The sequence below is a fragment of the Nicotiana tomentosiformis genome, chromosome 12, assembly GCF_000390325.3.
Source record: "Nicotiana tomentosiformis chromosome 12, ASM39032v3, whole genome shotgun sequence".
Classification (NCBI taxonomy): domain Eukaryota; kingdom Viridiplantae; phylum Streptophyta; class Magnoliopsida; order Solanales; family Solanaceae; genus Nicotiana; species Nicotiana tomentosiformis.
The window spans coordinates 115,327,019-115,342,869 of NC_090823.1; positions in this window are offsets into that span (position 1 = coordinate 115,327,019).

The window sequence follows — 15,851 nt, forward strand, 5'->3', positions numbered from 1 at the left end:
GGGTGGTCTTTCGGGCGCAGAGGCGCGGCTATTGCGGGGGCTTACCGTGAGCTGCATTTCAGGTTACGATTCGCAGCCTACAATGTCTCCATTAGAGTTATTTATATTCTCCTGTCTAATTCCAAACAGAGGTTGTAATGTATTATATTTTCAAGTTGATGCTCATGCACTTGTGACACTGGGTTTTGGGGTGCTCATGGGTTATTCTTTATTGTAATCGTGAAAACATTATCATTTACCCTATAAATCCTATTTCTTACTATTTAATTGATGAAAATTATAATTTCTAAAAAATACTAAAATGAGTAATTAAGTTAATCATTCATTGTGGGCTTGCCTGACGGCGGTGTTAGGCGCCATCACGACCTTTAATGGATTACGGGTTGTGACAACTATTCTCCAAGAACTCATCAATTCACAACTATAAATGATAAGGAAGTATAAGCATTACCTTTTTGAAGTTCAATCCTCTTGCATTCGAGTTTTAGTGTTTTGTTTCTCAACAATGATATCTCAATTGAATATCTAATGATTTGAAGGGTTTACCCATATTAATAAGGTCTTAAAGAACTGAAATTAACCTAGAATCATCATTAGAACTTACCTTGGATGATGGAGGGACTTTGGAGGAAGCTAGGTTCATGAGAGCTTTCCTTTGTAGAGTAAATTTTCGTGTTTTAGGGTGTGGGAAACGAGGTAGGGCCATTAAAACGACCCTCCGAGTGCGCGTCCATGCAACTGAAGGCCCAACTGCGCACCTGAATGCATGGCAAGGGCAGCGTCACTGCCATAAGTGCGCTACCATGCATGAGACATCTGAGCGCGCAGACTGCACATTGTCCAGTAAAATGTACATAACTTCTTGCATAGAGATTCGTCGGGCTCCACAATATATCATTAGAAAGGTATTTCAATGGCTACAAATTTCATGTTTTAAGTTTTCTCAAATTCCAAATAGATTGTCACGAAATCATGCTGGAAGACAGACCTTCCATAAACTTAGTGTATTTTATCGAATCTTATGCACCCCACTCTCTGTCTTGATTCCAAAATAACTATTTCCACCAATACTCATCCCGATATGACTTCATATGTCTAAAATATCACATTAATACTCATTTAACACATCCACACCTAATCCGAATTTACGGAGTATTACAATTGATCTAGATATATTATAATATTAACTTATATTTTTCTTGACAGAATATTATTAACTTACGTAGATTTTCTTTCAAAATTAAAATTAATTAGGATTAGCAAGGATCAATTAGTAAATTTTTCACATGTAATTATGTATTTATTGAATTCGTTCTTTTTTGAAATCTTGCACATCACAATTTAAACCCCCATGTCACGATTCGAAAATAAAGTGATGTGACTTACATGCAACGAGCATAATTCCATCAGCAAACTCATATTCAATTGCCACAAAAGAAATACAACAATAACAACCCAGTATAATCCCACTAGTGGGGTCTGCAGAGGGTAGTGTATACGCAGATCTTACCCCCTACCCTGGGATAGAGAGGATATTTTCGATAGACCCTCGGCTCCCTCCCTCCAAGAACTCCCCACCTTGCTCTTGGGGTGACTCGAACTCACAAGCTCTTGTTAGAAGTGGAGGATGCTCACCAAATACAAAGTAAAATTGGAATTTCAAACGACTCTATACTATCAAGCACATGCAAAAAGATTAGTAAGAGATCTCATATCATTGTGCAATACTTTAACATAAAATGAATAAACATCAACAATGGCTGAAGGAGTCATCGTAGCAAAACAAGTCCTCTCAAGCGATAACATATGTATACTACTATATACGGTCGAAACTGATTTTGGCCTTCGTACGTTTGATCGAGATGGGATCATAATGGACCGAAGAAAGTCTTCATAAAATCGAGATGGATCCGAAAATGGCACAAACGAGCTTCAGATTTTAGGTACAGGTTAAACACCGAGCTCGAAGTCCTTATTGAGCTCGGGTCCGAATCGAACTATGATGAGATGTGATTGAATCGAGCTTACGGGCCAGAGGCCAACCAATACCGAGCCCAAATTATTTTCGGACCCCGAGTCAGCATCGACCTCAAACCTGCATCGAACTCTAAAGCTGGAAACTGACTAATATCGACCGATACCGAGTCTGATCAGCATCGAGCTCACAGACAAGAGCCGTTGCAGCCGCACTAAGGGAGAGAATCTCAGCGAGAATTAGAGAAAAGCTGATTTATCATGGGTTTTCCACTATGTATTTTTAATTATATCTAAAGTAGGGTTCCCCACTATAAAAGGGATGGCTATATTCCTGTAAAGGACTAAGTTTTTGCTTACATTGTAACTCAAATATCATATACTCTCATACTGAAGAATTATCTTTTTTTAGCTTCATAGATTGACTCATCTTGTTCAATCCATAAATCACTCTCTTTTCAACTTTGCTTATTTTTTATTCTTTACAGTCAATATTCGATATTTCTATTTACTCTTACGATTTGTATCAAGTTATACCACATACCCTTAGAACTACGTACAAATTCAACTCTATCCGTTTTTCGGGTAAACAGTTTGGAGCCCACCGTGGGGCTAAGGATAACAGTGGTTGTTTGGTACAAATCCGCAAAACACGCCATTTTACACTTGTTTTCGGAAGCGTCTTTGATTTCGGATTAGCAACGACGAGCAATCAATTAAATGGCCTTACCTATCGACAACGAAGCTGGTCTTTAAGGTGAGAACAACAGCTTGACGCCCAGGACCGGAAAGCCGCTTGTCGACGCCGTTGAAGCTCGAGTCGAAGTGCCATTAGACGTTAATTAGCATGTGGCCATTGAGGCAAACTTACATTCCGAACCTGAAAATAGCATTCATGGTGGCACTCGATCTGCAGCTCGAGATACCCATAACGTCGAAGAAAACGGCGTCAGCTTGCGCATGATTTTCAAAATGTTGCAAGCTCAACATACAGCAATAGCTTAGTTACAAAGTCAAACCCAGATACCGAGCAGGCCGGAGCCCAGTCCACCCCGAGAAATTGCCCATAGAACGGAACCAGCTATAGTAAGGTCAAATGAACAAGAGTCGGGGACTAATCCCGAAATTGCAAAGATGTTCGAAGAACTGACCAAACGAATAGAATCAGGTGAAAGGAGGATCGAGGCAAACGACAAAAAGGTGGAAACATATAACTCCAGGATTGATCAGATCCCGGGGGCGCCACCGATATTGAAGGGCTTAGATTCCAAAAAATTTGTACAAAAGCCTTTCCCCCCAAGCGCGGCTCCTAAACTGATCCCAAAGAAATTCCGAATACCCGATATTCCTAAATATAACGGAACTACCGACCCCAACGAACATGTCACCTCTTACACATGTGCCATCAAAGGGAACGACCTAGAGGACGATGAAATCGAATCTGTATTATTGAAGAAATTCGGTGAAACCCTGTCAAAGGGAGCGATGATATGGTATCATAATTTACCATCTAATTCTATCGATTCTTTTGCTATGCTTGCAGATTCCTTCGTAAAAGCACACACCGGGGCCATAAAGGTCGAGACCAAGAAGTCGGACCTCTTTAAGGTAAGACAAAAGGATAACGAGATGCTAAGGGAGTTCGTATCTCGTTTTTAAATGGAGCGAATGGATCTGCCACCAGTAATAAACGATTGGGTTGTTCAGGCTTTCACTCAAGGTTTGAACGAACGAAGTTCGACGGCTTCATGGCGGTTGAAGCATAACCTGATCGAGTACCTAGCTGTTACTTGGTCCGACGTGCATAATCGGTACCAATCAAAAATTAGAGTCAAAGACGATCAGTTGGGGTCTGAACCCGCTGCTAGAAGGGACATCAATCGAGAACAAGGACCGATCAGGGATCGATACCGACCGTATAGTGGAAACCATATAATCAATGAATCGAGATGTAACCCCGGACAAGGCAACAAAAGAAGTGATCGAGGTCAAGGGTCTTGGGGCCTGATGAACAGGAATAGGTTCGACAGGCCTACCGGACCTAAGGAAGCACCACGGTTATCGGAGTATAACTTCAGCATTGATGCATCCGCCATCGTGTCGGCTATCGGACGCATCAAAGACAATAAATAGCCTCGACCCATGCAGACCGATCATGCCTAGAGGAATCCCAATAAAATGTGCGAATATCATGGCACCCATGGCTACAGAATGGAATATTGTAGGCAACTGAGAGAGGAGGTAGCCCGATTATTCAATAAAGGGCACCTTCGAGAATTTTTAAGCGACATGGCCAAAAATAATTTCAAAAACAGGGATTTCGGCAAACAAAACGAACAGGAAGAACCACAACACATCATCCATATGATCATCGGCAGCATCGATACCCCTCAAAGGCCGGTGCTTAAACGCACTAAGACATCGGTTATGAGATAAAAGCAACCTCAAACTCAGGATTAAGCACCCATAGGAACCTTGTCCTTTAATGATGAAGATGCAGAAGGAGTCATGTAACCTCACAACGATGCACTGGTAATATCTGTACTTATGAATAAAACTAAAGTTAAGCGTGTGTTAATTGATCCGGGTAGCTCTGCCAACATTATTAGATCGAAGGTTGTAGAACAGCTCGGTCTACAAGACCAGGTCGTACTCATAACCCTGGTTCTAAACGGATTCAATATGGCATGTGAAGCCACCAAAGGTGAGATAATTCTGCCGATAAACGTGGCCAGGACCATCCAGAAAACTAAGTTCCACGTAATCGAAGGCGACATGAGGTACAACGCCCTTTTTTGGAAGGCCATGGATCCACAATATGAGAGTTGTACCTTCAACCCTCCAACAGGTTCTTAAATTCCCAACATCGGGAGAGTCAAAACAGTGTACGGAGAATAACCGGTCACAAGAGAAATGTTTGCAGTCGAAGAAGTAATTTCGGTATACTCACCATCGTCAACAAAGGGGTCGGACTCAAAAGGGGAACGAGATGCCAAATAGCAATCACAGACATCAGCTTCAACCCAACCAGAAAATCAGAAGATAGAAGATGATAATCAAAGGATCCCTCGATCCTTCGTGGTTCCCAGTGATTCCGATGCTACCCAATCAACGATTGAAGAATTGGAGCAAGTCATACTAATCGAGCATTTGCCCGAATGAAAGGTATACCTGGGAACGGCATTAACCCCCGAACTCAGGAAAAGGCTAATTCAATTTCTTATCGATAACATAGATTGTTTTGCTTGGTCCAATTTAGATATAGCAGGGATCCCACCGGATATAACGACGCATCGGCTAAGCCTGGACCCTAGGTTCAAACCGGTGAAGCAAAAGAGAAGACCCCAATCCGAGATAAAGCACGCATTCATAAAGGACGAGGTAACTAAACTTCTCAAAATAGGGTCCATTCGGGAGGTGAAATATCCCGAATGGCTAGCCAATGTAGTTGTAGTCCCTAAAAAGGGAATAAACTTAGAATGTGTGTAGATTATAAGGATTTAAATAAGGCGTGCCCCAAAGATTCTTTTTCGCTGCCCAACATCGATCGCATGATCGATGCCACAGCCGACCATGAGGTCCTTACTTTTCTCGACGCCTATTCTGGGTATAATCAAATCCAAATGAACCCGGAAGACCAGGAAAAGACTTCATTTGTCACCAAGTATGGAACATATTGTTATAATGTGATGCCCTTCGGGCTAAAAAATGTAGGAGCTACTTACCAACGCCTAGTAAATAAAATATTCGAGAAACAAATAGGTAAATCAATGGAAGTTTATATTGATGACATACTAGTTAAGTCCCTGCATGCAGAGGACCATTTGGATAATTTGCAGGAAACATTCGAGATTTTAAGGAAATACAACATGAAGCTCAACCCCGAGAAATATGCTTTCGGGGTCGGTTCGGGAAAGTTCCTTGGCTTCATGGTATCAAATCGAGGGATCAAGATCAACCCCGATAAAATCAAGGCTATCGAAGACATCGCCATCATGGACAGTGTAAAAGTCGTGCAGAGGATAACGGGACGGATTGCTGCCTTAGGCCGATTCATTTCAAGGTAGTCAGATCGAAATAACCGATTTTTCTCTCTACTCAAAAAGAAGAATGAAAAGCCTGGACCCCGGAATGCCAACATGAATTGGAGGAATTGAAGTGATACCTATCGAGCCCACCACTGCTTCATACTCCAAAAGTAGACGAGAAACTTTGCTTGTACTTGGCAGTATCAGAAATCGCGGTAAGTGGTGTCCTAGTTCGAGAAAAGCAAGGTACACAATTTCCCATTTATTATGTAAGTCTAACCTTAGGGAAAGTAGAAATTAGATATCCACACTTAGATAAATTAGCACTTGCACTGATAAGTGCCTCTAGAAAGTTAAGACCATACTTTCAATGTCACCCTATATGCGTATTAACCACTTACCCACTTCGTAATATATTGTACAAGCTCGAACTATCAGGCCGATTGGCCAAATGGGCCGTCGAACTCAGTGGGTAAGATATTGAATATCAACCCCGTACGGCCATCAAGTCTCAAATTTTAGCGAACTTCATGGCCGATTTCATGCCAACCCTCGTACCCGAAGTCGAAAAGGAACTCTTGTTGAAATCGGGTACATCATCGGGAGTATGGACCCTTTTCACAGACGGGGCTTCGAACGTGAAGGGGTCCGGGCTAGACATCGTTTTAAAGCCGCCTACGAGTAGCACTATTAGGAAATCTATCAAAACTACTAGGTTGATTAATAAAGAGGCCGAGTATGAGGCCATGATTGCAGGTCTCGAGCTTGCTAAAAGCTTGGGAGCAGAAGTCGTTGAAGCTAAGTGTGACTCTTTACTGGTGGTAAATCAAGTAAGCAAAACCTTCGAGTTCGAGAGGATAGGATGCAAAGGTATTTGGACAAACTGTAGGTAACTTTGCACCGTTTCAAAGAGTGGACTTTACAGCGTACCTCGAGAGCAAACCAGTGAGGCCGATGCACTTGCAAATTTGGGATCATCAGTCGAGGAAGATGAGATCAGCTCGGGGATTGTCGTTCAACTCTCGAGATCCGTGATCGAGGAAGGTCATGCCAAGATAAATTCTATGGGCTTAACTTGGGATTGGAGGAATAAGTATATTAAATACTTGGAGAACGGAAAGCTCCCATCGGGTCCTAAAAATTCGAGGGCCCTACGAACCAAAGCTGCTCGATTCACATTGACTGCAGATGGAACATTATACCGAAAGACATTCGATGGACCATTGGCAGTATGCTTAGGTCCAGGAGACACCAACTACAAACCTACGTGAGATTCACGAGGGTACTTGTGGAAATTATTCCGGTGCCGATTCATTAGTCTGAAAAATAATTAGAGCAGGATATTATTGGATCGATATGGACAAAGATGCAAAGGAGTTTGTTCGAAAATGGGACAAATGTCAAAGGTTTGCACCGATGATCCATGAGCCTGGAGAGCAACTTCACTCAGTCCTATCCCCATGGTCATTCATGAAATGGGGAATGGATATCGTCGGCCCTCTGTTGTTGGTCCCAGGTAAAGCTAAGTTCATTTTATTTATGACTGACTATTTCTCTAAATGGGTTGAAGCACAGGTGTTCGAAGAAATAAAGGAGAAAGAGGTTATAGACTTCATCTGGGATCATATCGTATGTCGATTTGGGATACCCGCCGAAATAGTGTGTGACAATGGTAAATAATTTATCGGCAGCAAAGTGACGAAATTCCTTGAAGACAAAAAAAAAAAAAAAAGGATATTATCAACATCGTATCACCCTAGTGGGAACGGACATGCCGAATCGACAAACAAGACTATCATTCAAAACCTAAAGAAAAGGTTGAACGACGCTAAGGGAAAATGGAGAGAAATTCTACCCGAAGTTCTTTGGGCATATCAAACAACATCAAAATATAGTATGGGGGAAACCCCGTTCTCCTTAGTATATGGCTCAGAAGCCTTGATTCCAGTCGAAGTCGGGGAACCCAGTGCCAGGTTTCAATATAAAACAGAAGAGTCAAATCACGGGGCTATGAATACTAGCCTCGAATTATTGGATGAAAAACGAGAAGCTGCTCTCGTCCAATTGGCCACCCAAAAGCAGCGGATCTAAAGATACTATAATCGAAGAACCAATCTTTGCCATTTTAAAATCGGGGACTTAGTACTAAGGAAAGTCACCCTCAGCACCCGAAATCCAAATGAAGGAAAACTGGGTCCAAACTGGGAAGGGCCGTATCAGGTTCTCGAAAACGTCGGTAAAGGATCCTACAAGCTCGGTATTATAAACGGCAAATAACTACCAAGCAATTGGAATGTGTCGTACCTAAAACGATACTACTGCTAAGGTACGACCCTCTCATGTTCGTTTATATTTTAAAATTAACCCTTACAGGAGTTCGATCAAGAATAAGGATGGATCATTCAACACGAAGCCCTAGGTCTGAAAGCACGCGTTGCACTCTTTTTCCCTTAGACCGATTTTATCCCAAATGGGTTTTTCGGTAAGATTTTTAATGAGGCAACCTTTGATCGTGCTAACTTAGAACAATTCGACAATATCCGAGGCCCCTTTACAATCGACCTCGAATACTGGGGGAGGCATTACCCCTCAAATATGTCAAGTTCGATGCAAGAAAGTTACTTCATAACAACAGGGTTCCGATAGGAAAAATTGTAAGAGCCAAATGGTCAAAACGAACCATGCTCGTGTAGTTGGCCCGAGCCCTGACACAAAACATGAACACATGTATTATGACTTACAAAGAAAAATTTCTTCTTTACCGATGTCTTAGAAAAATTCCTCTATTTCGAGATCTATTATGCAAACAAGCTTAAGGGTCGACCATTACCCCATAAATCGGGGACTGCCAACCGAAAAATCAACGAGTTCGAACAACACTCACCCGACTATAAAGCTTAAGGGCTACGCAGACTCAAGTTCAAGCAACCATTCTCACTCGAGGACTATCTACGAAGCCCAAGGGCTACCCTATTTCGAGTTCGAGTAAACACTCACTCGACTACTAAGCCTACGGGCTACTCTTACTTCGATTTCGAGCAAACACTCACTCAACTATTAAGCCTACGGGCTATATTACTTCGAGTTCGAGCAAGCACTCACTCGACTACTAAGCCTGCGGGCTGCTCTTATTTTGAGTTCGAGTTCGAGCAATCACTCACTCGACCATTAAGCCTACGGGCTACATTACTTCGAGTTTGAATCACTCACTCGACTACTAAGCCTACGGGCTACTCTTATTTCGAGTTCGAGCAATCACTCACTCGACCATTAAGCCTACGGGCTACATTACTTCGAGTTCGAATCACTCACTCGACTACTAAGCCTACGCGCTACTCTTATTTCGAGTTCGAGCAATCACTCACTCGACCATTAAGCCTACGAGCTACACTACGTCGAGTTTGAGCAAGTACTCACTCGACTACTAAGCCTACGTGCTACTCTTATTTTGAGTTCGAGTAATCACTCACTCGACCATTAAGCTACGGGACATATTACTTCGAGTTCGAATCACTCACTCGACCATTAAGCCTACGAGCTACACTACGTCAAGTTTGAGCAAGCACTCACTCGACTACTAAGCCTACGGGCTACTCTTATTTCAAGTTCGAGCAATCACTCACTCGACCATTAAGCCTACGGGCCACATTACTTCGAGTTCGAATCACTCACTCGACCATTAAGCCTACGAGCTACACTACGTCAAGTTTGAGCAAGCACTCACTCGACTACTAAGCCTACGGGCTACTCTTATTTCAAGTTCGAGCAATCACTCACTCGACCATTAAGCCTACGGGCCACATTACTTCGAGTTCGAATCACTCACTCGACCATTAAGCCTACGGGCTACATTACTTCGAGTTCGAGCAAGCACTCACTCGACTACTAAGCCTACGGGCTAACTCTTATTTCGAGTTCGAATCACTCACTCGACTACTAAGCCTACGGGCTACATTACTTCAAGTTAGAATCACTCACTCGACTACTAAGCCTATGGGATACATTACTTTGAGTTCGAGCAAGCACTCACTTGACTACTAAGCCTACGGGCTACTCTTATTTCGAGTTCGAGCAATCACTCACTCGACCATTAAGCCTACAGTTTATATTACTTCGAGTTTGAGTGATCACTTACTTGACTACTAAGCCTACATGCTACCTTATTTCGAGTTTGAGCAAGCACTCACTTGGTTATAAAGGCTACAAGGTTCAAATTCGATCAAATTACCTAAAGCCTTATGAAAACCTTCATAAGGCATGAATGAAACAAAATATTCACAAGGCAGAGAATAAAACATAGGCAAGTCGGGAAAAGAAAAGATCTTTTTATATATACAAGAATGTTTACAATGTCCGAATAGGATCTTACACAAAAAACCAAAATGGAAACTAAGGGCTAAGGTTCTTGGTTTTCTACGGGGTCAGTCTATTCTCCATCGGACCCACTTTTGATCCCATCATCGCCATCATCATCATCATTACCATCATCAATATCGGAAGCCAAGTCTTCAGCATCGACTTCGAGCTCTTTAGCCCCTTTTATCTCTTCGGAGAGATCGAAACCTCGAGCATGGATCTCCTCGAGGGTCTCCCTCCGAGATCGGCATTTAGCAAGTTGAGCAACCCAATATGCTCGAGTGTTGGCGATCTCGGATGCCTCTCTTGCTTGTACCTGAGCAGCTTCAGCATCGGCCCGATAGACGGCCACGAATGCATCCGCATCGGCCTTTGCCTTTTCAGCGTCAGATTTGGCCTTGGCAAGTTCGGAGGCCAACCGAGCCTCGAGCTCCTCTATTTTTCTCGCTTGAACCGAGCTTTTGTCATTCATGCTTCGAAGTTGGTTTACGGACGATGATAATTGGGCTCGAGCAGTTTCTTTTTCTGCGGCATGATGGTCCATGCCATCTTTCCATCCCAAGGTCTCCGCCCTTATCATATCGACCTCCTCACGAAGTTTCCCAATAACTTCAAGCTTCTACTACAGCTGTGTGATCGAAATATTAGCCACCGTTCCAGAATCGAGCCCATGGGTTTTTAAGATTACCATTATCTGCTCGGTCAGGTCGGTCTGATCTTGTTGAGCCTTGGCCAATTCAGCTCGGAGGTCCTTGATTTCTTCTTCCCTTTGTCCGAAGAGGAGTCTAAGGGCGTTCCCCTCCTCCATGACCCGTCGGAGGTCGGCCTCATACCGACGCAGCTCAGCTCGAGACCAAGACACGCTTCTCGATGACCGCTGAGACCTACGAAGAAAGAAGAAAAGAAGTTAGAAAAGAATAGCAAACATGAAAGTGGTGTCAACGAAGGAAGTTAGAGCTTACCCGATTTAGAGCTTGTTCCACTTCACAAAAAAGGTCCGACACATCACTAGGGCCAGTAACTTCCTCGACACCAGTAAACAAATCACATAAAGGGTCCTTCCCTTTATGAGATCGGTTTATATCAAGGGCCTCCAAAGCTTGGGCTTCCCGAATCGCCCCTTCGAAAAAAGCAGGGAGAGTAGGCGAGTCTCCGATTACTATTTTCCCAAGCGACTCGCTTGGGGCATTCTCTTCAGTTCGGAGAGCTTCAGGTATTCCACGCAGTGATATAGCAGACATATTGAGAAATCTAAAATTAGAAAATAAAAGACAATAATATAAGAACATATTTACACATATCATAAAGGCATGGACTTTTATCTAAATGATATTTTTACTGATTATTTTAAACTATTTACCCTCGTTATAGTTTAAGAAATCTTTATTTATGTTAGTGGAGTAAAGGAATCCTTTAACAATATGTATGAGCCCTTGGAAGTCAAGTCGTTTCCTACATATATTTTAAAAGTAGGTACTCTTACCAATTGTATCCCCGTACAATTTCCTTAAATAGCTCTATGTCAAATAGTCTTCTGGTAGTCAGGTCGATTCTATTGGCATAGTTAAGTTCAACCATCATGAAAGCAAAGAACTTATTAAATTTTATACTTCCCCGGGTAGTCCAGGCGTCTAGTGTAAAGTTAAATAATTCTTTCAATCTATGCATCTAATGCAATAAATAATTTTAACATATTCTCGAACTAAAAGTCTTATTTTGTCAGATTGTTCCTTATAAGAGGGAATTGTTACTAAAATAACTTTTAATAACATGAAGATCAAATCTTTTATAACATGTGAATTTAGTTTAAGTTGTCTACATGCTTAGTCCTACATTAATTTACATCACATATAATAAATAATTCAAAATTATATAACGAACGAGCACGTGAAATAAAAACAAAATTCAACATACTTCTAACATGTTTATCTTTTATATTACATAAAAATAATTCATGCCAGAATACTATTATTAATTAACATCTCATGAACCAATAATAATTAAAATAACAGTATAATCCAATAACCTATTATAGATTACCGTCGTATCTAATACAAAATTTTAAATTTAAATTACGAACTATCTCAATATTTTAACTTATATGTATACATATTTATTCACAATAAAATAATATCAATCTAATATGCATTCAAACAATTTAACTATTGCATAAGAAACATGTATTATGATTTGAACTCTTCAAATATAATCTTAAAATATTTCGTAAATAAATTTTAGACACAATAAACCACGGCTCTGATACCACTGAAGGATTGCATATAGATGTTCGTAACATGCAGCGGAAGACAATAACAATCCTAGGCAGAACTTTTCGTGTTTAAAATTTAATTACATGTCAAAGATCGGATCTAAGACGTACCTGGTAAAGAGAGTCTCGTTTCAAAATTTCTTCGATAGTGCGAAGACTCTATGCGTATCCACACCAAGACTGGTCCTTGTTATCAAGTCTTTGATCAATGAAACCCGCAAACAAATTGATTGAAAAACTTGTGCTGAAATATTTCTCAAAAACTTCAGCTAAAAACTCGACACAAGAGTGATTTCATGCCAAGAATATATCTCTGTTGGTTTTCGGCTCCTCCAAACCTTTTGTATGTCTCTTTTCCCTTTTTTTCTTTTTTTTTTCCCTCTTGACCCTTAGTGATGTATTTATATATCACTTAAGCCAACAATATTTTTCACTAGGTTAAGGAAAAATAGATACGTGATTTACTTCTTTTACAAATTCATTCCAAAATTGAACTTTGTAAACCTTTTCCTATTAGAAAACTAAATCACATTCCATACAGGAATTGAAGCCACGTCCTTTATGGACCTTTTAATTCAATCCAAATTGAATAGTACAAATCCCATTCTTAATGGGATGTACGTGATTGAAATAAGCCGCCAAGTCCTTTTGGACTTTTACGTCAATACAATTACAAGATTAAATTGATATTATATACAACCTTTATATAATTAATATCAATTAATGTTATATATATCACATATATATTTCAACCAAGAGATACAATTTAATTTTCTATTCCAAATAGAAAATTTTAATTTGTTCACAATATTAATTATATCCTCTGTGCTAGCAAAGAATATATAATATTTCACTTGAACTAATAACTAAATTTATTTGACTAATTAAATTCTTTAATTTACTTATCAAATAATAAAGTAATTAATCATTTAGCAAAGATCACAACACTTGTTAGTGTGCAACCCCATAGGTTCAATACTAAGCCGGTAGTAAATTAATCATATTAATATACTAATCAAGGGTGGCGTCTAGCAACTCTCCTTAACGACCGGATAGCATGAAGTATACAATTTACTCTCAAGAACACGTAGAAGAATAAAGAAGTAATTCCTTCTGTCCTTATACCTCTGGATCATCCTAGGATATGATTCAACTGTCAAATCCTAATAGGCGACCAACTATGTGTTCATGTCAAATATAATCGACCATTGAATGACCTAAGAAACTCTTTTTTTTCTTTCATTCAATTTCCCTGGCCAAGGTCTTAATTTGGTCGTTTATAATTCATAACAACAAGGAGATTAAACTCATTACCAAGAGTTGACATATTTCATCTTGATCAATCATTAATTGTACAAGTATTTAATCGTACCCAATATCCTTTCAACTATCGCCCTAGGGCCATAGGTGTCTAGTATCAAAGCACAATAAATAGCCTGTCAATTACTATAATGATCTCAGGTCAAAGGAAACTCTTACATCACATTATTCAAGAGAATATCCTATTGACAGTTTATGGTAATTCTAACTATTAGGAATTATCCAATGAGTCAGTTCAATGATCATATCTATGTATGCATCATTTATCTATGTGATTTAGTTAATGAGATCAACTAATCTTTATCCCATAAAGACAATCACATAAATATTGATCTAACCGGATTACTAATGTCCAAATTAATAATCCTACGATCAAGAACAAATTTAGATTAAATTATAAGAAACTTTACTCTCATTATCATGATCTTCATCATGATGTCAAGTCTCAAAATTTAATCAAGGACTTTATCAGATTAATCAAGCAATTAATAATAACTATGATAAAAGAATATCAAATGCCATATATTTTTATATCAAATAACGTTCACAAAAATATGTTCAAATCATTAAATATGAGAATGGATATAGGGCATATCTACCATATCCCTAACAATATGCACAAGTTGGAACTTGACAATGAGAGTGTTATCACGGGCAACAACACTATTGCTAGGTTGAGGTGTGCGAGCTTACACCAAGGCACAAAGGAAAAATGGGCAAGTGATCACTGCCACGGTCTTGGAATAATGCAAGGAGCTTGACAAACGAAATAGGCTCACAGTGGCGCAATAGCATGGCATTGGCACCCGAACATCGACGTACATCAAAAGGCATCAAGACACAGTGCATTAGTTCTAAGGCATGGCAAATGACTAATAACTAATACAAGCAAAGGTAGTCAACACTTACGCAAACATTGACATGAGCATGGGCCATGGAAAATGAGCATGTGCATAAGTTTGAGCCTAAGTCAAAAAGCGGCATAAATGCACTTAGATGCAAGAGTTGACTACCAGATTAGGCCCTTGGCATGCACATGGTAACAAACTTCAGTATGCCAAACACATTGGCGGTTACTAGACATGAACTGCGCACACGACAAGCAATTGTGCGTCCGAAGCTTGCTCGTTAGTATAAAACTAACGAAACCTCAAACCAACCAATATCAAGACTACTCGGGCATAATTAGCTTTTCCTCCTAAGATAAGAGCTTTCCACCAAGCTTGTCACTTTTATAAACCTTTGTGCATAGGCTTCTACTTTCCTTAGGCGACTTTCTTGCCTTACGAAAAGAAGTTCATTTTATTTTTCCGGAAATTTTGGAAAAAAGCCGCTTCCTCGCTAATGGGCAAGCCCACGCCTGTCGCAATGGTCTGGGGCGTCAGAGGCTGTTACCCCGTGGCCAACTCGATGGGGCTGAAGTTCGACGCAGAGCTTTTTAGAGGCTCGAACTTTTTGCTAGCTTTGAAAGATGGGCCGAAGGAAAGAGGAAGACCAAACAAAGTCGCGGTCAAAGCAAATAAAAAGATGCCAAAAAAGTGTTAACCTTATCCGGATCAGTTTTGCGACTATATTTTAGGCTAAAATATTTGAATAACAATTTACACACAAAGTGTTATTGGGGAAAAAAATCATATACATAAAAAAATAGGGATAATACATAATTACCCCATTGGGGTTTTCCTACTTTACCAGTTGCACCACCATATTTTACGGGGGTCCTATTACCCCCATGTATTTATTAGAAGTATAATAAGTACAACCTTTCCACGCTAATCCAAGTTTCAAAAGAAAAAGTGCAAATCACGCATCAATCCTTGCTTGCAACGTGTAAAATTCATTTTTTATCAATTTACCTTTTTATTTGTTTTTTTTTGTCTTATTTTATTTCTTTTTCTCTTGCA